Source organism: Opisthocomus hoazin, chromosome 9 (genome assembly GCF_030867145.1).
Source record: "Opisthocomus hoazin isolate bOpiHoa1 chromosome 9, bOpiHoa1.hap1, whole genome shotgun sequence".
Classification (NCBI taxonomy): Eukaryota; Metazoa; Chordata; class Aves; order Opisthocomiformes; family Opisthocomidae; genus Opisthocomus; species Opisthocomus hoazin.
This window is the reverse complement of record NC_134422.1, coordinates 44,060,401-44,085,097: the sequence shown is the minus strand read 5'-3', so window position 1 is coordinate 44,085,097 and position 24,697 is coordinate 44,060,401. Positions and strand designations below refer to the sequence as shown.

The following is a 24,697-nucleotide window of genomic DNA, read 5'->3' as shown; positions in this document are numbered from 1 at the left end:
TTATCACTTTCTTACACCTTTTCTGAAAAACCAGCAAACAAACTGCTGAGGGAAGACAAACTATTTTAACAAACGTATCTTTCAGTTTAACATTACTAGGGAAAAATACAATAGCAAATAATGCATCGCTGTGGAAAACCAGCAGAATCATCCGAGTGCCTTCCCCCACCTCCCCTCTTCGATGCAGTTTGTAGATGTCTGTACTTCTCTTTCTCGCAAGGACCACACCGCAGGATAACGCACCATTCGCTCCTTCCTTCATTAAAGCTCACCAGCGCACTGACAACACACAGCTGTGCACTGACCCTGCTCCTGCCTGCCCCGCCACGACAGAGCTCAGACCCAAAGCACGCGCTCACCTCAAGCAGGGAGCAGCGCAGCTTCCTCCCCTGCAGACCCCCGACTCGCGCAGCCCCCCATCAGAGCACCCTGCCCGGGGAATGCTGAGCTTCGGAGCTTCGGCTCTGGGCCTCCGGGACGCAAACGCAGCCAGGAGCTCGCTGGCACAGACACCGTCCCGCGTGCGGGGAGCTGGAGCCGTGCTCTTCCGTGCACCCCTGTAACTCCCATAGAGAAGCAGAACACAGAAATCATCTCATGCGCGTATCCAGGAACGAGAGAGGATGATTCACCTCGCACATTTTATGCAAATTTGGTCTAAAAGTCCAGACAACTGATTACTTGAATTGGATCGCTATTATAAGATTCTTTTTTTTCTTTAACTGTAATTCCAGATTCAAAGTAGGAGTTTGGTGGCTTTTCTTTTTTTCCTTTATTACAAGAATAAACTTTCTATTATTCAGCTGTATCAGTCATTAAATTTGTAGTGTGTGCAAACACTGATGGGTGTTCTTTTGCTCGACCGATCTCTGCTCTGTTGTAACAACTGGGAACTACGTCTTCTACTGCATTACACACATGAAATATTCAGAAGAAACAAAAAGAGAACACTAGCTACCCACATACATTAAATATCTGGTAGTAAAGTGAAAATAATGCATGTGGTAGTGCAGCTGCACAGCTTTATGATAATTGTCCTCCACCTCTCCAGCCACCAAGTTTCCGCCTTTTTCAGTATTCTTAAATTATCCTGTTTTTTTGGTGTAAATAAAAAGACTTAACATCCAAGCTCTTCCCATCTTTATTTTTTCCCTTGAACTCACCTCTGAGAGACTTAATGAGAACAGAAAATCATCTGCGAGTACATTTTGTGCCTTATTTGAAAGCACATGATGCTTCTCACAAGTCCTCTTTGTAGGAAAGACATTTCTGGCAAGTCCTTCTCTTCTATAAAAATATGAAGAAGAAAGCTAGAAGAGAGAGATGTGGCAGCCCAGGCCTGGGCCATTCAACCGCCGCAAGAAGATCCACGCCAGGTCTACAGGTGTGGGGCTGGGCAAGCCACGGTGACCGAACGCCGTGGTAGCTGCCCCTGCCAGCCGCCACGACCGACCTGCCCTGCCTCCGGGGTCCCCGGCGGGACTGCTCCTGTCTCACCGGCACTTCTGACCGCAGCCAGCGCTCGCGCAGTAAGCGCTGCGACGGCGAGCGACAGATCGCCACTGCAAAGGTCTGCGCTCGCGCCTGAGCTCGCACCAGCAGCTGCAAAACTTGCCTGCGACTCCCGTGAGACACCTCACCTTGTTTTGTGGGTTTTTTAGGTTTTGTTTGTTTGGGTTTTTTTACACATGGAAATAAGGAAAACCCGCCCACCAAAACAACTCCCAAATCATCTGACCCAGTGCAAGAGCATCCTCTCTGTATTGTCAAAGTCAAGCTGATCTTGAACAGTCACATGCAAATCCTGTCTTTACGTTACTGAGGTCTCCAGGGGTTTTAGGGGGGTGATCTATGGGGAGGGAAGCATTCTGTTTCATGAGCCCTCGGCTCCTACAAAAATTGACAGTAACCAAAGTTAACTACTCAACCTTCATTGACTTCGATGGGGACGCTCATTGCCCTATGCAGAAGAGGCAGGGGAAGCGTGACTTCAGCGCTAATCCGAGAGACTTTGCCTACTCACGGCGTGAGCCTCCAGTGCCCCGAGTAACTCATTCCTTCCCTTCGAGAAGCAGGAGGCTCAATGCGGTTCTTTTTTGGTTTTATTAAATTAAAAACAAAGCCACAAACAAATAACGGTTGGTGCTCAAACCCAAATCTTCATCCCTCTGCAGACCACCATCTGCGTGTGTCTCCTGGAGCTGCCCAGTTCCACCTGAATTGACAGCCCTGTCTTCAGAAACGTGACGTTACCCACAGAGTGACCCGACAGCAGCCTGGGAGAAACAAACAGCCTCGGGCAGAACACACTGGGCTGCAAGACAGCTAACATGCAGCTACAGGAGTAGCAGCAAACAAAACCAGCTAGTTACCCTTAAAAAAACCCACACAGTAGGCTTAAAACTTTCTTTTCTGTTGCTTACTGCTATAATCAGTGGGTAGTAAATATTTGTGTGATGGCAGCATCCAGATGTCGCAGCAGAGATCTGGACAGCAGTGGGTAGGTACCGTATGAAAAAAACGAGGCAATAGTTGGCCAAAAGGGTTGAATGTTAATATTCCTTGCATTATTCCCATTTCTGAAAAAAAGAAATCTTACTCAGAAGGCGACTTTTAAGGGCATTCAGAATATACATTGCCTCATCAGCTATGCATTAACAGAGAACAACTGTGTCAATGATAAATAAAAATAAATACTGTGTTAATAATAAATACAAATGAGTCAGGGCAGTAAAGCGTATAGCTTGAGATAAAGCCTAACAGTAGCAGTGGTTTTCTTATCCATATCACTACACACACTGTTGAACGGGGCGGAAGGTTTAAGACATCTCCCATGTTAGCCAGAAACCATTTATAAATTGAAAAAGGAGAGAGTTTGTGAAAAAAGAAGTGTATTTAATTGCAAAATGGGCTCAAGATGTGCATTAAATCAGCTAATCTTATTCGTCTCCGTTCATCTGCGATTCTCACTGGCAACAAGGGCAGGCGGGTGGGAAGCTGTTCTCAGTGCCTTTGAGCTTCCCATGGCTGCACTCTAAAGGAAAGCTCCCAGGTTTCTGCGGGAGCAGTCCCGAACCCCCGGAACGTGAGGGGGGTCCCCAGCGAGGTGGGGTGCCTCGCCCCAGCTGCGGCTCTGCCGCCCAGCCGGGCAGGGCTCCCTGCACGCTGCTCACGCCGCGTTAAACGCTCTTACTACGTTGCTCAACATCTCCTTTTAAACCCCTTGCTACGTGCAGATTTTTATATTCATTCGCAAGATACAAAAAACCAAAGGTTTAAACCCTTCATTTAGCTACGGTCATTAACCTGTAACTGATTTTCCATTGCGTCACTTCAATCTTTTGATGCACCCGTTGTATTACAGACTAAAACTCCGTCTCTTGGGCAAGCCGAGTGAGCCCAGGGCCAGTCTCGGGCGGGCAGAAGGCCCTGCCCAGCCGCACGCGGAGGTCGAATGGCGCAGCTTCGGCACAGACTACAAACAAGCGGTTACAGTCACAGATGACGAGGTGAGAACGTTGAGAAAGGACTTCCAAGCCTCTTCCCCTGCCTGGCGGGAGGAGGGAAGGAGCAGGAAGCCCATCCACCCAGCGAGGCTGGGGAAGGGAAGGTTCCTGCAGCAGGAGCACCCCGCCAGACCGACGGCGAGTCCCAGCCCAGGGGCTGCGATGCGACAGCGGCGAGGGAGCAGCTGCCAGAGGCCGATGAGGATGCACCAGCTCCCCTCACACGGGGCTAAACACGGCCCGGGAGCGCGGCAGAGCTTCAGCGGGCGCCTTGCCAGGGTGCAGCGAGGGACGGCAGCGCTTGGCCCGCAGGATGGGTCCTCGGCAGACGCGGGCATCGCTCCCACCCGTCTGCCACGGAGCACACGGGGCCTCCAAAGACCTCCAAAGACCAGGAGGAGAACCCGTGCCGCACCCGGGTAGCAGCTGCTGCCAGGCTTCCCGGGGGCCGCATCCAGCTGCACACACTGAGCCACCCCGCGCTCGGCTCTGCGCGCGGGGAGGTTTGCCAAGGGGAAGGCAGCTGGCGAAAGCCGGTAAATCCTTCAGCTCAAGCTAGCAGAGATCCTGCTGGGTCCCTGCCAGCCCTGATGGTGGGTCAGATAAAGAGCTCTGCGCTCCAGGTAGCTCATAAAAAGAGATTAAAGCACCACAGTAAAAGAGACAGTTTCCTTCTATGTGCCCACTCAGGCAGAACAATTTCCCCTCCAGATTGATTTCTGCGTTCCCCCCCTCGGCAGAGGATGCTGTAAATTGGCCCCGACGGGGAGGCCCCGGGGTGCCCAGGTGCGACGGGAAAGCCGCAGCGAGAACGGACAGAGCCGGGGAGCCCCACATCCCCGCTCCGCACTCATCCTCCCGGCACCGGGCCACTCCGACGGGATGAGGGCGATTCCTGCCGTGACAGGGGCACAGACCCTCAGGCTGCAACGCGAATGTCAATGACAAGAATCATTTTAAAAGGCATTTAGTTGTCACACAACAGCGTTTAGAGTCCATCTGGACTGTGGAGGTCCATCAGACAGGGAGAATTTCTCTGCTCCTTGCAAACGTGGCTTTGACAAGGGAGCACGAGACAAGCATTAGCGATACCCCCTTGTTCAACTCTGTCAATAACACAACCAGGAAGCCAGAAGACGCAGCTGAGATGCGAGAATAACCGATGGAGATTCTGCCAAGGTAATGCTGCTTTCCTCCGAGGACAGCCACGATCCACCCAAGCTCCAGGGATGGTCATCTACCATGTCAGTATTCCCTTCTTCCCAAGAAGGGCAAAGCTAGCTCCCCAAGGCTCAATATCCCTTAAACCCCTCCAGCAGGATGGATAAAAGAGACAAAAGAAGCGACAGAGCAACACTGTATACCGGCCACGCAACCAGTGGTTGTACATGAAGTCCACGCTGGCTATGCTTTACCCCCAAAATCTGCAGAGCAGCACCCAGCTGAAGTCTGCACCAACCCAAAGCCCTCGGCCACCTGGCAAAGGCAGTCCTCTGCCAAGCCTCAGGCACGGATCTGCACAAACATTTTTAGAAGATGGAGGTCTGCAAAGGAACGGACACACCTACCCTCACATCCATGTGCCTGTTGCGCAGATCCCATCTCACATCCCGTCTGCGTTGCGCTTCGTACCGGGTAACTCCTCACAGCAGGGCAGAAACTCCAACACCCCAGTTAACCAACTGCTTTGTGAATCAAGATTTTGCGGGTGTTAGCTGACACGTCTAGGGAAATGCAGTGTAATCATGAAAAACAGCATTACAGGATTCTCTTCAAAAGCACCCAGTCTGGTTTTCCAAGCTGAATAACCAACAGGTTAATGCCCCGAACGCACTGAAAATATCTGCTCACAGTCCCCAAGAATGCCTGTGCCTGTTAGCACAGTCTGAGTTTGTTACTGCTCCAAGAGTCTGAAGAGAGCAGCAAGACAAGGCTTTGACGTTCTCCTACCTACAGCATCCCTCCGGTACCTGCTGCTCACTGCACAGTGCCTCAACACATTTACACCTGGGTCTGCATTTACTGCAAGCTCCTCACAGATCGCGTTTCTGAACTTTGTTCCCCGCAGAGAAACTTTCATCTCTTAATCTGATTCAAGCTTCTATCACAAGACAGTGAAGTGCAACATCTCCGCCCCGAGGTCAGATTATTAAAATTTATTTCAAGATCGTGCAGAACAGAAAGCATCAGCTCACAGCAGGAGCCCGTGTGAACAATTCCAATCACAACAGAGGGGCCTTCCTCAGCCATCAGGTGGCCACTCGGGTTCTGTTCAGCCTGTGCAGCTATTGCCGACGGCTCGAAACGAAGATCGACCCTGTTCGTGGACAAGCACACCTCTGTAAAACCTAACCGCTGCTGGACTGCGTAGGGGTGACAACCGATGCGGCCTCGCCCCACACGAATCCTTCAGCCCTCCACCCCCGTGAGGGGCAAAAGCAGAGACCTCCCCCTAAGCTGTCCCTGCCTCACGCTCGTCTGGAGCTGCCATGGTGCTCCCACAGCCACGCAATATCCGCGGCACGAGAAGGTCGCTTTAATTAGCGAGACGGTTTTGGAAATGGAGGAGTCTCCTCTCTCATTTTCCGTTTCACAGCCTGTCCCCAAGTCTCTAATTATCTGTATTCACACCTCCACACAGAATTCAAGGGGAATGGAAAGAGATTGGGCCTCCAAAACACGGAAAGTTAAGTAAAACGTCACCAGGAAAGGAATTCCAGGTGACTTCAGATTCTTTAACTGTCCACACAAAGTCTTTGCATACACCTTGAAATGAAAAGTTCCATTCCATTAAGAAAGTACACCTAATTTTAAGAGTTTGCAATTAAAAATGCATTGATAAAATGCTCTGTCTCTAAGCTTGTGCCAAGCTCCATAGCTCTGCTGATTGCAACAGACCAGCATAAAACAAAAATACTTTTAAATGGAAAAAAAAAAAAAATCAGGTAAAAATGTTTCTTCAAGTTCTTTATTTCAGCGTCTGGGGGAGAATTACTTTTCTCACACCTAACTCCCAGGAGCTTTGCTGAAGAAAAACCCGAAGATGTCAGGGCAGCAGCAGCCGCCTTGGAAAGCCCATGACAGTCAAAATTCAGCAGAATTATTTGGTTTGCTTCCAGCAAAATAAAATCAACCGCTCATATTCCTTTAACAAGTAATTCCTGCCAGGTGACTGACTAATATTTTTACAACTTCATACAAATTTGTTTTTCCATCTGGAAACACATGAGGGAAGGGGCACTCAACAAACACCTCAGTGAACTACACGTCCACTTCCCGGGATGGCAGACATCTGCCCCCAGCCACTCCAACACCGGGACACGCAGGTTTGAGGCACAAACTTGGCAAGTAATGGCTTGCTGGTTTTTTGGTTGGGTTTTTTGCTGCGATAGCAGGTTCTGTAGGCCCAGCTTCCCTCGAAAACCCCTCTCAAAAGAACATGTTTCCTGCAACAGCTGAGAAACATCAGCTCTTCCTAGGGCTGCCAGGCTGCTGAGGTGACTGCACGGCGTACGTGGCACCTCCTGAACTCTGCAAGCCAGAGGTGCATTTCCACTGCTTTTAGTTTATTCCAACAAGGTCGACTGCAGTTCTGTAAACTGAGCCTACCTCCAGCACGAAGGGTTTAAAGTCGAGAAGTGAGCTGGAATATGCATCTCCTAGCTGCAAATCCCTTAATCGTCTCCAAAACAGGAAGCGAAACACAAGCCCACAAACAAGTTGTGTTTCAGCCACTGGACGTTTCTTCCCAGAACCTCTGACCCTTACTCAACATCTCACGGAAAATAAAGATTCGAGGGATTCCTGCTTCGGGTCACATTTGCATCTCCTGTGCATATCTCCAGCCCTCGTGTCCGTTAAACCTTCCCAGGCCCCTTCGCCCACCGAGCCCCGGGGAAGCACCGTGTCCCAGCCCCGGGGGCTGCCCGCTGCCGCTCGCTTCCCCTCGAGATGCTGCCGCGACAGCAGGAGGGCAAAGCCCTCTCCGACCACCCAGCCTTCTGCCACCTCCGTGCCCTGCTACTCCATGCCCCTGTGGCAGGCAACAAAAACACCCAATGAATCAGGGTTTCTTCCTTCCAAGCGGTGTAAACCTCTCAGAATTACTGTACCTAATTCTCACCAGTATCTGCACCGCGAGCCGTCATAATGCTGCCCTCAAGCTATCTATTCATAGGAACATTTTCCAGATGTTCAGGGATTAAAATGAACTTTCGCTAGCCTCCTTCTCAAAAGGCAGAAGTATTAAAAGTATTATCGAACACAAAATGTGAGAAATTGAAATCTAAGTTTTGTGTGTGAGTGTGCGAACGCCTCAGTTAAACGTCGTTCGGGCCTTTTCCTCCCTACTCCCGGCACGCTCTCGCTCTACGTTTGTTTTCACGGTAAACAAGCAGCAGCTACGCGTTCTCTGGGCCGGCACAGCCTCCCTGAGTGCGGCCCACGCTGCAGGCTCCTCTCCTTCACCGCAAGCACCCTCCAGGACGTGTCTGTAGCAGGGAGGGAGAAAAGCTTTGCTTTACGCTGACGGGGTCGGCATCCACTCCTCATGCCACCGCTTAATCGGATCGACACTTCACAGGTTCATCCCTCACTCTTCTATTCCTCCACACCACCGCTGACTCCAGGAGACATTCACCTACTTGAATTCTGTTTGAGTTCATGTTGTGAGGCGTTAAGATGTTTCTAATTTCCAAGGAAAGGAAGATTTCGGAGGACTGTTCTCTTTTCCGAAGCACGCGCACACACACGCTCCCCCTGGTTAGTACAGCATTAGGATTTCTTTCCAAGAATTCCATCACTTGCAAATAGACTATTTTAGGGGAAATGTACTTGGTGTAAAAACCACGCACGGAGGTGTTGATTGGTTAATGCTGCTCATTTTGCACGGTTGTCTTCTCCCAGTTTGGATCTGTAGGAGCTCCATGGGGGGTTAACGGATGCCTAAGAGAAGTTTGTGTAAAATGAGCCAAGTGTTTGCCATGGAAGGCAGGCAAAGGGCCATAAGCACCAGCCACCACGGCAGGCTCGGGCACCAGCCAACGTGGACATGGCAGCACAAAGACGAGGGCAGCTCTTGGCATGGGCATCCTCAGGCCTCCGGTTCCAGCCACGCAGGCTCGCAGCAGGCCCGGGCGGACGGCACCTCCTGCGCAGCAGCAATGCCTGTCTTCAGTGGACGAGGAGGAAAACGCTCTGTTACGGGGCTGCTTCTGAAACAGATTAACCCCCACACAGGGAAAAAGGAAGACCAGGAAAAGCCTGCTCTCCCATGCTCATTCATGTGACCTTCTGACAGGAAATTAATCTCTTGACCCCATCCATTTCGAAATAGAGGAACAAAAAACATGTTTCAGTGAAGAAGGAACACCACAGGAGCGACCACTAATACATGCCTCGCTGTTTCTGGAGAGCTCACAAGCAGGTAAACTAGGTAGTTCATTACAGAGAATACTGCAGCTATGTTACAGCTCCACGTTAAAACCACAGCCTGCAGCTGGAGCTGCAAATACTCAGAGCCTTCAGAAATCACGTCACTTACTCAGAGCCACATTTTCACATTTTCATGTTCTAAAACCCCTTTTTTTAAGGGGTTTACCAAAGTTGCACAACACTTCAGAATTTGTTTGAAAAAAACTGTTTCAGCTAAGATTAGATTTGACTTCAGACTCTGCTCACAAAACAATTAAAAAATTGTCCATCCCATGGCCAGTTCATCCAGGAGTATGAAATTATTACAGTCTGGCATAAAACATTCCTTCTCATTTATAAGCCTTATCTGAGGTAGCATGGTGATTGATGCTTGAGTAAAGAACTTCTTCCAAATTTCATTTTAGGCTAAGTATCTGATTTTCAGCATATGCAAAAGAAAAAAAAAAGTATCCTAGTCATAACATGTAGCTGACATTTCTGAAATGCCAGCGGACTAGTTTCTAATTTTTGCCGGAGGAAAGATTGCCAATATTTCTTTGCTTCTTTCAGCACTCCTAAAATTTCCCTGTCATCACATCGAAACAGCGGGAGTCATCGCTCACAGCACAGCAACCCCCAGCCTCTCCGACACCAAAACCCATTGCTACACCGCAAAAGCCATACAAACTGTCCTCCCTCTGCCAAGATGAGAGCAGAGCATAGATCTCTCAAAATAGGGCAAAAGTCTAAAGGGATTTAAAAGTGTTTTGAGGCTCTAGAAAAACACCTGAACCAAACCTTCGAGAACAGCCAAAGCGTGTGGACACGCCAGGCTAATGCCTCTTGCTCCGTGCTCGCTGTCCTCCCAGCTCACTGCGTGGTTTAAGCTCCCCATACAGCAAACATCCCCGTTTCTCCACGCAGCTACCGGCACAAACCCCCACCTGGTACAGCCTCGCAGAGGCTTTAACTACAAGATTTCCATCTTTGGCTGAAGGAGTGCTACATAAGGCAAAAAAAGGGGGGTTAATCTTGCCGACTTCCTTTGCCCCCTGCACACCATGAGAAAGGTACCATGTCCCAGCAACCTCTCCAATCTCAAGATGTTGCGCTCACATTTCTCCTCTCCCTCCCTCAGTGGGAGCCTTTTAAACCACTTTTAATAACCCATTAAAGCCACGCATCTGCCTACAAACCGACACAGCACCTCATCTGTTCCTGTTCAGGAGGCTTCTTGGGGTGTCAGCCTCCCAACGGCAACCTGCAAAGCCAGCTCTTACTTCAACGGCACGAAGACAACTGCCATTTGAAGCCCTAAGCAGCCAACCAGGCTGAGCATCCAGCCTCTGCTCGGGCTGCTGCTGGAAGGAGACCAAAGCCCGCGTCACCGGAACGGCGCGATTTAAAGCGCGTTCGCCTTTTACAGCGACGCACTCCACAGCACCACCTGGTACACAACAGTTCTGCAGCTGACAGGCACCCGATTCTTTCTTCTGGCCTAAGGAAAAAAGACGTTTTTATTATGCCAACGAGGCGGATAAGCTGGAAACGTAGCAATTACCTGAATTCACAGAGCTCAGTTCTGCCCTAGCCACCCTCTGCAACTACAGCAAAGGCCGAAAGGGTGACAGAAAGCTAAGACTGGGCCGCAAGTGTTTGAAGACGACTCGCAAACCACATGCCTGATTACGGCAGAAATTTCCGTCAGTACCGAGGTGCGGCTCCGACCTCACCGAAACCACTGGACGATTTGCAGTGCATTTCGGGACAGCCAGGAGCTGTCTCTCCAACGGGACCTGCGAGGCGGCAGTGGTGGCACTAACTTGATTTCTGATGTGGTCTCTCGAAAAGGTAAAATCTCATTATCTGCATCTCTTCAAAAAACCTCTGGTTTCACTTCTTCAGTACCCCTGAGTCTTTGTTGCCAGGGGCATAATGAGGCTCCTGTTCACTGACAATCATCTCCCCCTGCTAAAAACACCACAAAAATGGAGAATAAATAATGTCAGTACTGCCCTTGAAGGCCCATTACACTATCAGGTGCCTGAGCAATCCTGATTAAACAATCCCCTAGCCATGGTGAGCAAGTGACGCCAGAAGGCACGGCCACCCGTTCTTAGGGTGCTGCATTCGAAGTTTCAGCAGTGCAGTGGCAGACCTTTTAAAACATATTCTGTTAAAACCAACATGAAATCAATATACATTACTAATTCTGCATGTGTTGTACGCTGAAATTGCTACAGGAAAATGCTTAGCGATATGGAAGTACCAAGGTGCTCTCAGAGGTGTAACCTCCACCTTTAGCAGCCATCACCTGCAGTGTTCCTATCGCTCTTCAGCACAATTAAAGCCGTGCACAGGGATGGCTCCTGCTCCGGTGGGTGACAGCTCTGCAGAGGGACAGCAGCACCGAGGGGGCCGGTGAGCCGCAGAGGCACTGCGGGGACAGGACAGAACGAACTTGCCCGGACCTTCCCAAACCAGCACCAGTTTGATGCGGTACCGAGGGGCAAGGGCAGCCCTCGGCAGAGCACAGAGGGACAACGTGATCTGCCTTTTCAGTTGACCCAGCTCTGTTCATCTCCTGCAGGAACTCGGGGAAACTGCCGCGTTCAAAACCATTTGAGTTGGATTAAGAGTAACCGAATGAAGCTGGCTGGTTAGGAGTGAGGTGCACGAGGCACTGAGGTGTTTAAATGAAGATTAAGCAAGAGCACCTGCGTTTCAGCCGGGAGAACCAAACCAACTAAACCTCACCAGTCACATCGTGCGGTGCAGCAGAGGTGACAGTACTGGAGCACCACAACTGGAGACTGCACCAGGACTAACCTGCACACAACATCAGAGATGCTTTCTGGTCAATGCAATGCAGCTTAGGTTTTTCTGAAAAAGCACATTAACAGATACTGCATAGAGGTCTAAGCAATCCATCTTCAGGGCGCTTTCCTGAGCATTTCTCCCCACGCACTGGGTGAAGTTAAGAAACCAAGGCCTCGACAGGTTCCCTTGGGTCGTGAAATGCCATTCCCTGCCACAGCACGTGGGTATCTGACCCCGCACCTCCACCCGCCCGCATCCACCTCGGCAGCACCCGGGCCCCGGGCGGTGGGAGGGACGCAGCAAGGGATGGAGGAGCAGCAGGGAGAGGAGAGGAGAGACGGCAGAACTGGAAGAGGGGAAGGAGAATCACCAGGATGCTAGAGGACAGAGCTGGCCACTGAAGGGCTGCCGTGAAAGGAGAGTGAGTGACAGGAAGGGACAACCAACCACTAGTGAGGTTAAACTACCCAAGAATCTCCCTCTTACCAAAAAATAAACCACAGTGAAGGGGCAAGGCTGTGGAGGTCCCTCCCACAGCTCCTTCTGGGGAAGCCTGACCGCTCCCTCTGCCTCAGAGGCATGGAAAACACCAAGGGGTCGGAAGACAGCAACTTATTCTTCAGAAAATCTCAAAATTTATGGGATTTTCATTAATTTGCCGAACAGAAACGTGTCCTTTGCTTCCAGCTCCAATATGGAAATTCAGGAAAGACTGAATGTGGAAAGGAAGGAAGATTTTTAAAAAAGAAATATGGGAGACAGGGAAAACATGCATTAAATTTAACTTAATATGGAAAGGAGCTTAATTTGTGAAAACAGCAACAGGAGGCGGTCTTCTGTATGACCCAAAGCACCCCCCCAGAAGACCTCTCCCACAGGCACCCCAAAGCAGCAGCGTTTTTTTCAGCACAGCAGCAGAGCAGCTGCCAAGTCTGTTCTGACATTGTAATCACTCTGTTAACCACAAATCCCCACGACCTTGCGTAGCTACATAACCTCTCTTTTTTTGTTTTTTAAGGAGCTTTAGAAATAAAGCCCTTTTCCATTTGGTCTACATGGTATTTTAGTTCAACTGATGAGTCTGGTATTGTAATTCCTACACTCATTACAGCAGCCTACATTCAAAACCAAAACCTGCTCTAGAAGCCATGATTCCTGTATGTGTAGGTGTAGGAGCTGTGTTTACCACAAGAATGCTGGAAATAAGAATAAATTTAAACCTTTCTGTGTTCATTAAAACACCTAATGAGAAAATTGCCGCCTAGAGCCGTAAATGGTAACTTGTTATTGGTGATGAAGACAGCAGAGCTCATTTGTAAATACAATAAATGCTGTTTCAGCTACCCTGGCCCTGAATCAAAGAGCCAGCATGTTGTTCATTCACAAAGAAAAGCGAGAGGATTTGTACAATCTGTGAGTGCCTAAAGGTCGTATTTATCCCCCTGAAGCGCACAGCTGTACAGAACAGGATCCTCTGCTCACGGAGCCGAGGACAGCTTCTGACCCACGCAGAAGGAAATCCAGCTCTGCCACCTCCACGCTGGCAGGCCAGTCAAGAGGACTGACTGTGTCCAGAGCTCTGGGAGCAAAAACAAAGCAACCTGGGCTGAAAAAAGCAAGTTCAAAGCACTATGCTGCGCATACGTGATAGCTGCATGTCTCCTCAGAAAGGAGACGTGTGCCACCGTGGCTGGGAAGCACAGCTCCTCGTACTCGGCCTGGCTAACAGCCTGGCACCATTTGCACTGCTTCCGACTGCCTGAGCCAACGAAACCTCAAAGAGGCAACATGAAGGCCATGCAGATTTCAGCCGCGGTTATTTCGGGAACTGCCAAAACCAGCAGAGAGTAGCCTCTCCCCCACGTTTCTAACCAGCTCAGAAACATAACACAGGGGTATTTTCGCACCACCGAGCAAATTAACACTTTCATCCCGAGACACGTGATGCTACAGGAAACTACTGAGTGAGCAGGGCAATGGGAGCTGCTCGCTGGTCTGCCAGCAGAGCCCGCAGCTCCACGCCTGGGCTCCGCCACACCAGTGCCCCAGCACAGCCGCCCCGCGCGCACGGGACACCCTGCCAGCACCCACTCTCAGACAAATCGTTCACTATCGCATGGGGCTCTTTGTAATTTATGCATTTATTGCCATTACTGCCATTCAGACCTCTACAGGCAGCAACTGGAGCCACCGAGCCCTAACCAGGGCTTTGATCTCCTATTCCTTTTCTGCAGGAACTTCTGTAGCAAAATCCATTATAACCAGCATGGTACGGACTGGCAGGGGACAGCCAAGCGAGCTCTAAGGAACATTCAGATGAACCTGAACTGAGACAAAGACATTTATTTCACCACGCTGAGTTTAACACATCGCCTTTCACCTATCAAATGAAGCAAGCGCAAGGCACTTTCCCATACTCGTAGCACCAGAGTTAAATTATGCATTCAGAGCTAATTATCTGATACGCTGTTTAAACCCTGTCATTACACATGTCGAGTAAGGAGAATGCAAAACGTAGCTCCCAGACAAAGACGACAGACACAGGGCGAGCGTGAAGGACGCAAACTTTCCCTACAGGACGGGCACACCCTAGATACCAGCTGTCCACCTCCAGCGTCCGGACAGAAGCCGCCGGCGCATGGCAAGGACTGATCGTTCTGGTCTCCTGGCTGGGGCCGAGGTGTGTTGGCAGATGTGGGTGCCTGTCCTCTCCGATCCCAGGTGCTCTCTTAACACAAGCATGACTGATGAACCTCCTCGCAAGGCAGCATGGCGAGGAGTTATTTCTTCTCCTCCGGTTTTCCTCATTATGCACATTTTCTGTAGTCCGGAGGAACCGCAGAGTTTTGAATTACCGATTTGGTTGCCAGCCGCCCTCCTGCTTCCCCAGAGGCAGCACGGGGAACCAGGCCAGCAGCTGCCTCTCCTGTTCCACAAAGGCTGGCAGAGCTGCAGAGAGCTTGGCTGGAGGGAGCAGGCAAGGAGGAAAAACGTTCTCTCCTAGCACAAATACAGCTGTTTCCGCAGATGCACACCTGCAAAAACACCACTTTTGTTTCAGGCAGGAGTGCAAAATCCAACGGGTCCTCCACATGCTGCCGCTGTTCTTGGCAACTAAGGCCAGAAATCCTGGGAAAAGAGCGATTCTTTTATGACCTGGAAAAGTTTGTCAAGAAACGATGGCAAAACCAGGCTTTACCTGTACTTTACAGTCCGGACTGGCAAGGACTAGATGAAAACAGCAAGCCTCAGGCAAGCCCCGTGACCAGGCGGGGATGTGGAAGCGTGGTACCACCCCATCGTCATTACTGGGGAATCCCTGTTCCCCAGGAAAATGAATTTCTGGCAGACAAAGCCATTGCAGTTCCCCTTACTTACACCAGGACTGACAACAGGCTAAAAACACAGGCAAGCTTCAGGATAACAACAAATAAAGTGTCCTTCAGGGAGATGAAGCTGAACTCCAAAACTCATTTCATCCAAGATAATGACAGTGATTAGTAACAGTCCAAAAGGATGTTGTAACTCCGAAAAGATGCCTTTTTAAGTCATAGAAAACCCTTAAAATGCCTGCTTCTTTGTCACAGTGAATATGTACTCGATTAAAAAGCTGACCAACCAGCAGGACACCAGAATTGTTTGCCCTGTGGCTCCAAACGACAACAGACAGTGCGATTATAGATGGTCCAGAGGGTAACAGGCACCGCACAGAGGTAAAACTGCCAAGCAGCAGAAGTAGCCAAGTTCCATTAATCACCGACGAAGCATCCCGATGCTAAACGCTTCACATTCATCCTTTCCTGAGCTTTCCACTTTGCAGTTTATTATAAACAGAGCTTGGCTCCAGAACCTCAGTAAGGCCCCGTACAAAGCCACATTTATCAAACTGTCATCCCTAGCAGTCCTGGGCTCTCCTGATCACCCACAAACGTTCCTCCTTATTTACATTATGCATGTTAAGAACATTTTAAATTATTCTTTCAGCCCAAACAGCGAGCGCTCACAACAACTCGGATGCTGGCACTGTATCTGCGGCAGGCAGACGCTACCGTGCTCCGTAGAAGAGGGAGCTATTTTTATTTTTAGTGGGCAGAGCTTTTCAGAACAAGTGGACAGAAGAGAAATTTTTGCTCTTTTTGTTTGTTGCTGCTCCCTGCCCCTTGCTGCTTGGGGGAACAGTGCTGCCTCCACCGCGGCAGGGAGCCCACCTGGGGAGATGCAATGCCAAAGGAGAGCTGCCTTTCGACGGTCCCCACCTCTCCACACGAGAAGTACTTATTCCTTATCGCAGCTGGAAAGCCAGCCAGGCCATACAAGTTCTACATTTCAGCGTACTGGAAAGTAGTATTTTTATAAGACAGAAGGATCCTCTGTTTATATTAAAATGTTAGCTATCCTGTGGATCAACTGCAAAACCTGATGACTCACCTTCCAGTGGTGGTGTGACTTTTGAACAATTACATATTTTAACTAAGTAAGAAGATAAGGAAGCTTTGGTGTTCCACAGAGCACTATCATCTCAACGGAGGCTTGAGAGGTTTTTGTATCTTCCCTTGCCTCCGCACCACGTCAGTTGTACCACCCTTTTCCTTAGATCTTACACACGTTAGGAAACACTCACCAGCAAGCAGTTAATCCTCTCTGTTCCTCTGCCCACCCCACCCGACACTGCTCTGCCTTTCCCACGTCCGCTGGCCCGCAGTTACACAGCCTGGCTCTCCCAGGTTTCCACGCAAGGGACTGCAGCTTCACATACGAAATCTCCTGCGGGCCCCTTCCAGCCTCATCTCACTCATGCTCTGACCATTCCCCTCACCTTCTCAAGCTGTTCATGTCACAGAATCACAGAATAGTAGGGGTTGGAAGGGACCTCTGTGGGTCACCCAGTCCCACCCCCCTGCCAAAGCAGGGTCACCTACAGCAGGCTGCACAGGACCTTGTCCAGGGGGGTCTTGAATATCTCCAGAGAAGGAGACTCCACAACCTCCCTGGGCAGCCTGGGCCAGTGCTCCGTCACCCTCAGAGGGAAGAAGTTCTTCCTCATGTTCAGACGGAACTTCCTGTGCCTCAGTTTGTGCCCATTGCCCCTTGTCCTGTCACTGGGCACCACTGGAAAGAGTCTGGCCCCGTCCTCCTGACACCCACCCTGCAGATATTTGTAAGCATTTATTAGGTCCCCTCGCAGCCTTCTCTTCTTCAGGCTGAACAAGCCCAGTTCCCTTAGCCTCTCCTCGTAGGGGAGATGCTCCAGTCCTCTCATCATCCTTGTAGCCCTCTGCTGGACTCTCTCCAGTAGCTCCTCATCTTTCTTGAAGTGGGGAGCCCAGAACTGGACACAGTACTCCAGATGGGGCCTCCCCAGGGCAGTGTAGAGGGGAAGGAGAACCTCCCTCGACCTGCTGGCCACACTCTTCTTGATGCACCCCAGGATCCCATTGGCTTTCTTGGCAGCCAGGGCACACTGCTGGCTCATGGTTAACCTGTCGTCCACCAGGACACCCAGGTCCCTCTCCGCAGAGCTGCAAGAAGCACTGCGCAGGAAAACATTTCCCAGAGCTTTAAGCTGCCACCACAGCGAGAGGGGAGCTGGAAAGACCCATGGACAGGATGCAAACGCCTCACGGCCCAGATCTCCGGCTCAGGCACAGGACGCATTCAGCAGCTGCTCCTTAAAGGGGGTGAAGACAACCCAGGTGGTCTACACAATGAAAGCCCCTGTAACTACAGCACTGCTCTATCAGCTGAGTCACGCTGAGATGGATCTTCAAAAGCCGCCTGGGTTCCCCAGCCCCACGCCATCCCTCAGCTCCACACACAAGTTCTTCTGTATTGTTGTTACCGAGTTAACTGGCAGAGTCCATTAAGATCCACGGATGGTAGATAGCGGAGCTGCCAGGTAAAGGTGGAACTGCAGCCCAGATCCACCTCTGTTCACGGGAAGTGCCCGCGCCATTCCTAACAGATACGGGAGGCAAGAACGGTCCCTGACAGGGAAAGCTTCCTGTTGGTATTAGATAGATTGGGCCAAACTCTTCCTTTGGGTAACTCTGATCTGCAAAGTGGAACTGAATGAGAGAATGACTTACTATTATCATTATATTATCATCACTTTGAGCTACATTTCTGCTTATCTTCTTCCCAGGACTTCGGCTCGCCGGTGAAGGAGAAGGCCATGAGAGCTGGCAGAACACGAAGTGCCTTACGACACATCTGTCTGTACTTTTCCCTGGTGAGAAAGGCTTGCAGGATGGCAGTAATGTCATAAAAATTACCAGGGACTTAGCAGGGCAGTTCAGAAAAGACCTACTTATGTGCCAGTGTTCAGAGGCTGATAGGATGCCGAAAGCCCTCACAATTTTCTTGCCATTCATACAGAAGTCTCAGCTGTGCAAATTCAAAACCAGCAGACGGCAGCAACTGTAGATAAGAGAGTCAATGTGCCTTGGTTTGCAAGTCAGGGCTATTTAAGCCCTAACTCAGTGAAGTCCTTGTGCACTCAGCGTCTCACGATTCAGCGGGCTACTTGCTCTCCTAAAAGCTAATGCTTCCCCAGAAACAGCCTCTAGCTTCCAGAGAGGGGGGGAGCAAATCTCCTGCTTGCTCAGCTCCACAGAGACCTAAAACTTCCTGGGTTTGCCAGGGAAAGATTCTCCAGTACAGACACTAAAACAGGCCACAGAACTTCCCTCGAGAACTTCTTCTCAGCCCCTGGTGCAGAAGTCACCGCCCTGGCAGAACAGCCCGCTGCAAAGCGTGTGTAAGTGCACAGCCACTTTGGTTGTGCTAGTTCAGAGCAGTTTCTGTACCCAGCCCAGAATCAGCACAGCACTAAAATCTCTTGCAATAATCACGACATCTTTATGAGTCTCCTTCCAGGCTAAAATTTGACACGAGGCCTTCTAACTGCTCTCAGAACAAACACCGCAGGGCACAGCCCAATGGTCCTCCGCTAAAACTCCAGCTGCAGATCCAGGGCACCTTGCGTCAGTGACAGCAGCACCATTCTGCTGGGCTCTAACCAGACCCTTCACACACTGAGCGCCTGGGCATTCACGATGCCAAGTATTTGTCTAGGCTGGAGCTTCAATGCGTGTAGTAACAAGCTATAAAAACATGTCAGCAGAATTTAAGTTGCTGAGTGTCAAAATAGAATAGCATTTAAATATTTGCAAATTTTGCTGATGATACAGCAGCACAAGTCAAATACACCACCATTAGCATTTCAAAAATAGTTTCTGAATTAAAGGAAGCTTTAAAAATAACTTTGTTTTATCCTGGCATCCCTATGCTAATAGATTCTTCTTTTAATTAAAAAAAGTCTCTTGAATGCAGGCACAAGGCGTCACCATCTCCTTATGCAATTTAAGTTGCTCCAGCAAAGCAAATCAGACCGTGGCCCACCTCTCGCTTCTCCCCAGCAAACCTGTGCCCGGGTTGGTGTCGCACGCTGCTCCAGATGTCACAGAATCACAGAATGGTCGGGGTTGGAAGGGACCTCTGTGGGTCATCTAGTCCAACCCCCTTGCCGAAGCAGGGTCACCCACAGCAGGCTGCACAGGACCTTGTCCAGGCGGGTCTTGAATATCTCCAGAGAAGGAGACTCCACAACCTCCCTGGGCAGCCTGGGCCAGGGCTCCATCACCCTCAGAGGGAAGAAGTTCTTCCTCATGTTCAGCTGGAACTTCCTCTGCTTCAGTTTGTGCCCATTGGCCCTTGTCCTGTCACTGGGCACCACTGAAAAGAGCTTGGCCCCATCCTCCTGACACCCACCCTTCATGATGTCCACGTTCCACTCACAGGTGACAGTAAGCTGCCTCCAAGAGAGCTCTTGCAAGGAAACTACATCACCTCACTGAGAAACATGATTAACTTCCCTTATAGATAAATCAACTCAGAGAAATGAATTTGTTCATTGGAAGTCACCAGATTATCGCTTGCACCACCATTAGTACCACAGCAGACAATCAAGTATTAAAGCAACAGGAATCAACACAAATCTAAGGTGAGAAAAGCAAGATTCCTACCGAAAAAAGACTGCAATTAGGTAATAAACACCTGTCCCATCATGTATAACGGCAGAGGTGGTGAATTCTAGTTGCACAGGCCTTTGCTGTCCATGGGATGCTTTGCTGTGCAGCGCCAACGTTTTCCCAGACCATTTTATGCCTGTGCTGAAAAACACGCTGAGCTGTTTGGCCTATCTTTCAGTACGTTGTTTTTTTCTTTTCGTCTCATTATCTTTTCAGGTATCCAACCCAGGTCAGCGGTTTGTAAGCACTGCTAACTAATTCAAGATTTTCCTACCTGGAAATCTCATTAGCTAAGATACAGAACGCATTGCTAAAAGAGATAAAGGTGATTCATTTTGTGTCTATTAGCTGAAAAGACACAACAAACAGCTGAGAAGACCAAAATTTACACACTTGACGTGAAGCAACGCTAAATCTGAGTGTGGAACTGAAACAAAAACCCTGGACAAGCAACAATTCTGCAAGTAAGGTCCTTTGGAAAACAAGTCATTCACCTGACTTTTAATCTGTTTGGCCCAGTACAGCTTCAGTGGTAAATATACTGTCACTGTTTTCATCCAGGATCTCTCCGGGCTTCCCCACTCATCTTCCCTAATCCCTGCTCGCTACAGTTTAAAAGATTCCATCTGACTAATGGCCTTTTACTTCCCAGTTCAAGAGAGACAGACCGACAGCAGCACTGCGTTGGGCCACTGGTAGGGAAGAGACTGCAAAGTCTCAGAGTATTTTGGAGCTGGTCGTTTCACAGGATTTCTGTGCGAGAGAGGTGATTCAGTGTGGAGGTGCCAACAGCAGGGCTGTGAGGAACCCATCAGAACTCCAGTGTTTCCGCCCATGTTCACATCGCAGCAGGCAAAGCACCACAACAGTGCTCAGTGCCTCCAGGCTGCTCTGCAAGCTCCAGGCAGCCCCCAGACCCAATTCACACCCCAAGGAGCCATCCATCAGGCTGCGACATCAGATGGGCGAAGGAAGCATTTTTCCCTCCCCATCTGAGGCAGACAAGGCGACAGCAGGAAAGGAAGGAGACTCTACTGCAGAGCCAGAATGCAGATGTGCCCTGGTGAGCAGACACAGCCCTTCTGTGCGACCATTCACCAACGGCACCACAAAACGTCGTGCCTAGCTTTAGCTTCAAGGCTCCCCACAGAATCACAGAATAGTAGGGGTTGGAAGGGACCTCTGTGGGTCATCTAGTCCAACCCCCCTGCCGAAGCAGGGTCACCCAGAGCAGGCTGCACAGGACCTTGTCCAGGCGGGTCTTGAATATCTCCAGAGCAGGAGACTCCACAGCCTCCCTGGGCAGCCTGTTCCAGGGCTCCGTCACCCTCAGAGGGAAGAAGTTCTTCCTCATGTTCAGACGGAACTTCCTGTGCCTCAGTTTGTGCCCATTGCCCCTTGTCCTGTCACTGGGCACCACTGAAAAGAGCTTGGCCCCATCCTCCTGACACCCACCCTGCAGATATTTGTAGGCATTTATAAGGTCCCCTCTCAGCCTTCTCTTCTTCAGGCTGAACAAGCCCAGCTCCCTCAGCCTCTCCTCGTAGTGGAGATGCTCCAGTCCCCTCACCATCCTCGTAGCCCTCCTCTGGACTCTCTCCAGTAGCTCCTCATCTTTCTTGAACTGGGGAGCCCAGCACTGGACACAGTACTCCAGATGGGGCCTCACCAGGGCAGTGTAGAGGGGAAGCAGAACCTCCCTCGTCCTGCTGGCCACACTCTTCTTGATGCACCCCAGGATCCCATTGGCTTTCTTGGCAGCCAGGGCACACTGCTGGCTCATGGTTAACCTGTCGTCCACCAGGACACCCAGGTCCCTCTCCGCAGAGCTGCTCTCCAGCAGGTCCACCCCAAGCCTGTAAACACAACAATACGTTTACGCACACACTTACAGATTTTAAGAATTGGGGCCAAATTCACAGAACCGTGCAGGCTGGCCTCGCACCGCAGCGGACAAGACGCCACAGCACAGATTGAGATTCAGCGCCAGGATTACGGCCCCGCTTTCACGTCTGGCCTTCAAAGGTCCCCAGGCAACACCCCTACCAGCGCTGAATCGAGCCTCACAAATGTAACTGCTGAATGCATTTGATGGCACCATTCCCAGGTCTCCATGAACAGTGCCTTCTGTCCAGAACGCCCCAACGGAGCGGGCCCTTCAGCCGCCCCACAAAGCCCCGGCTGATGTGCCACGCTCCAGGAAGCACCGCTCAGTATGATTTTATCTGTGCCTTGTCAGGCCCCTTGTGTGTTTTGTTGAAAAACTAATACAGCTCCACAACAAGGGAAGGGGAGAAAAATATTCCTCTCTAATAAAACATGCAGCCACAGGGAAGAAAAAAAAAAAAAAAAAGAGTGGGTATTAAAAAAAGAACCGTCATACCAAGTTTGTCTGGTGTCACGCATTCTGTATGCTTCCTTCAATGATCTAAGCGCTCACCTCCTAGAACCAGGGTCTTTTTTCAGGTCCCCTGTAGTGACCAAAACATTTGTACAAATCTAGCTGGTAAGGAAAAACCAGAACATGTTTTGTTCACGGTTCTCCAGCCACCTGACAGTTTCATTTGAGGTACCTTAGCTTTATTATGAACAAAAACAAGGGGTTGTTTCCAATCTATTTATTTCATTCATGATGCTCACAGTTTGTAGAGCTCCTCATCTCCTTTCTGTAGTCTCTTTCCTGGGATGAAGAAGCTTCACCTCAGAAGTCTGCAGCTGTGTAGAAGTCATCCCGTACCTGGAACAGTGCTGTCAGCCCGCACCGTGCCCTTCCATCACCACTCAGACTAGCCCAGCCTGGCTGAGATGACATGGCCAGCTATGGTCACAGAGTCACTGCTTAGCAAGAGCTGACAACTCACTCCACAGCCCTCAAAGCATCATTTAGCAAAAGCCTTGTGGCCCTTACTAATGGCTGGAGACAATCAATGTCCACCAGCATCTGAAGGTCACATTCCCTCCTAATCTAAAGTTCCAGCTCAATTAATAAAATTACACCCATGACAGTTCTGTTCAATGATTTCTTCAAAAAGGTATTGACTAAACCTTCATTCCTGCAACGAGTGTGCCGAGTCAGAGCGTTTGCACATCTTTGTACCTTAGTGCCCAACAGCAGCTGGCACGACAGTAGAATTACCACTTTTTTCTTCTCCCTCTTTTTTTAATTTTATTTTAATTTTGACATCAGCTCTGAGCTGAGGAATAGAAGATTGAATTTGCCAGCCGGGCACCCACTGAGCTGCGACGGCGCCCACAGCAGCCCACCAGCACGCTGGGCTCTGCGCTTTGTGCGCCTGAAAGGCAGCTGCTGCCCGCGGTGCCACGGAGCTGCCCGACCAGGCGGGCGCGATGGGAAGAGCCTGCCCAACAGCCCCCTGCGACCGCCGCACCGAGCTGTTGGCGGCACACACTCTTCACAGATGTCCCCAGCCAGCAAGGCCAGCAGATGTACGAAAGCACAAACCCAGGAAAACTGTGACCTTCTTGCTCCTGGGCACCAAGCTGAAATTCCCTCGCATGAGAAGTAAGAAGGAAATGGAGTAAGAGGGGGAGCGTTTAACTGACGCTGGCACAAAGCATGCTGCCCTTCCAAGAGCATGGCTACAGCCAGCAGGGCCTCAGAAATGGCCACGTAACTGATAAACTGTTTTCTAAACACCTTCCCTGGAGTTTTCACACAGAGAAGCGTTTCAGCCCTCGGAAGCTGAGTCTGTTGAGCTAAAGAACAAGGTATTTTGCGCTCCCTCAGAGGTATTTGATTCCCAAAACACACACCTGTTGGTCAGCGTGCCTCTGGAGCCATGGTGGGGAGGTGAAGCCACCCTGACCTTGCCAACCATTACGGCACAGATGCCGGCGCTGCTGTGGCCTCTGCAGCCCAGCTGCTGCGCTGGGGAGCGGTGAAATCCAACCACACGCACGTGAGGACTGACTTGCACGGTTCTCCATGCGGTTGCATTTCCACACGGGACAGATGCGATTGCTTTTCTGCCTCAGCACCTCTCCCCCTGCATTTCGGTTTGCACTTCTGGCTTCACTTGCTGGATTGCTTGGAACAGGTTTTTTTAGAATAGTTCAAGCTAGACCTAAAACCTGCTTGGTGAATATTAATGTATAACAATTACAGTATTTCCTACCTTATTTATTTAAATGGGGTTCTTAGTTCCTTGTTCTATCACCTTACTTTTGGGTGAATGAAAACTAAAGTGACTTGCAACAAACATTCTGTAAGCTGGCACCCTCACCGCTTGCACTTCCACACACAGCCCCTGCCAGCAAAACCCTGCATGATCCACAGCAGGTACAGGAAGCCAGGAATGGGTTCCACTGTTCATATGTACACGTTAACAAATTGATTTCAAAATTTCAGGTTTTAAATCCACTTTGAAGGTTAATTCAATACAATTGGAGTTTTTTGGATTTTGCTTTTAATCAAAAGACACATATTACTAGTTCAAACAATTAAGAGAAATCAGAGAGCATTATATAATCGCCTTTTTTTTTTTACCATGAAAGCATATAACCCTATCAAAAAGAAAAAATAAACTGACAAATCTACGAGTGGTTAAACCATACTAAGTAGGAATTATATTTTTAGCCTTTAATACTATAGAGTATTAAATCAGTGGAGTCCTAAACAAACTGTCCCGTCAGCCTGCAGCTAACATCAAATCAACCTGACCTACTAGCTCGGGTTATGCTTTTGGGCCCTTTCTAAACACCAAAAGGCCCGAGAGCCCCACCAGCCTTCGGAACTTGCCCTGCTTCCCAAGATCTGTTAAAAATCAGCGCTATCGTTCGCCGCCTCTGCTGCCACGCAGGACCACGTCCCCCTGCCACGCAGACCACCGCACGAGGGACGACGTCCTGCCCCTCGGCTCGAGCACCCCAGAGAAACGACCCCGCAGCATCTCTGCCGCTCCCGTAGCA

At 50.0% G+C, this 24,697-nt stretch overlaps 1 protein-coding gene across 3 annotated transcripts in view; it reads right to left on the bottom strand.

Moving 5' to 3' along the window:
• PLCL1 (phospholipase C like 1 (inactive)) overlaps positions 1 to 24,697 on the bottom strand; it is a 172,341-nt gene that overhangs the window by 53,538 nt on the left and 94,106 nt on the right. The window lies entirely within an intron of this gene.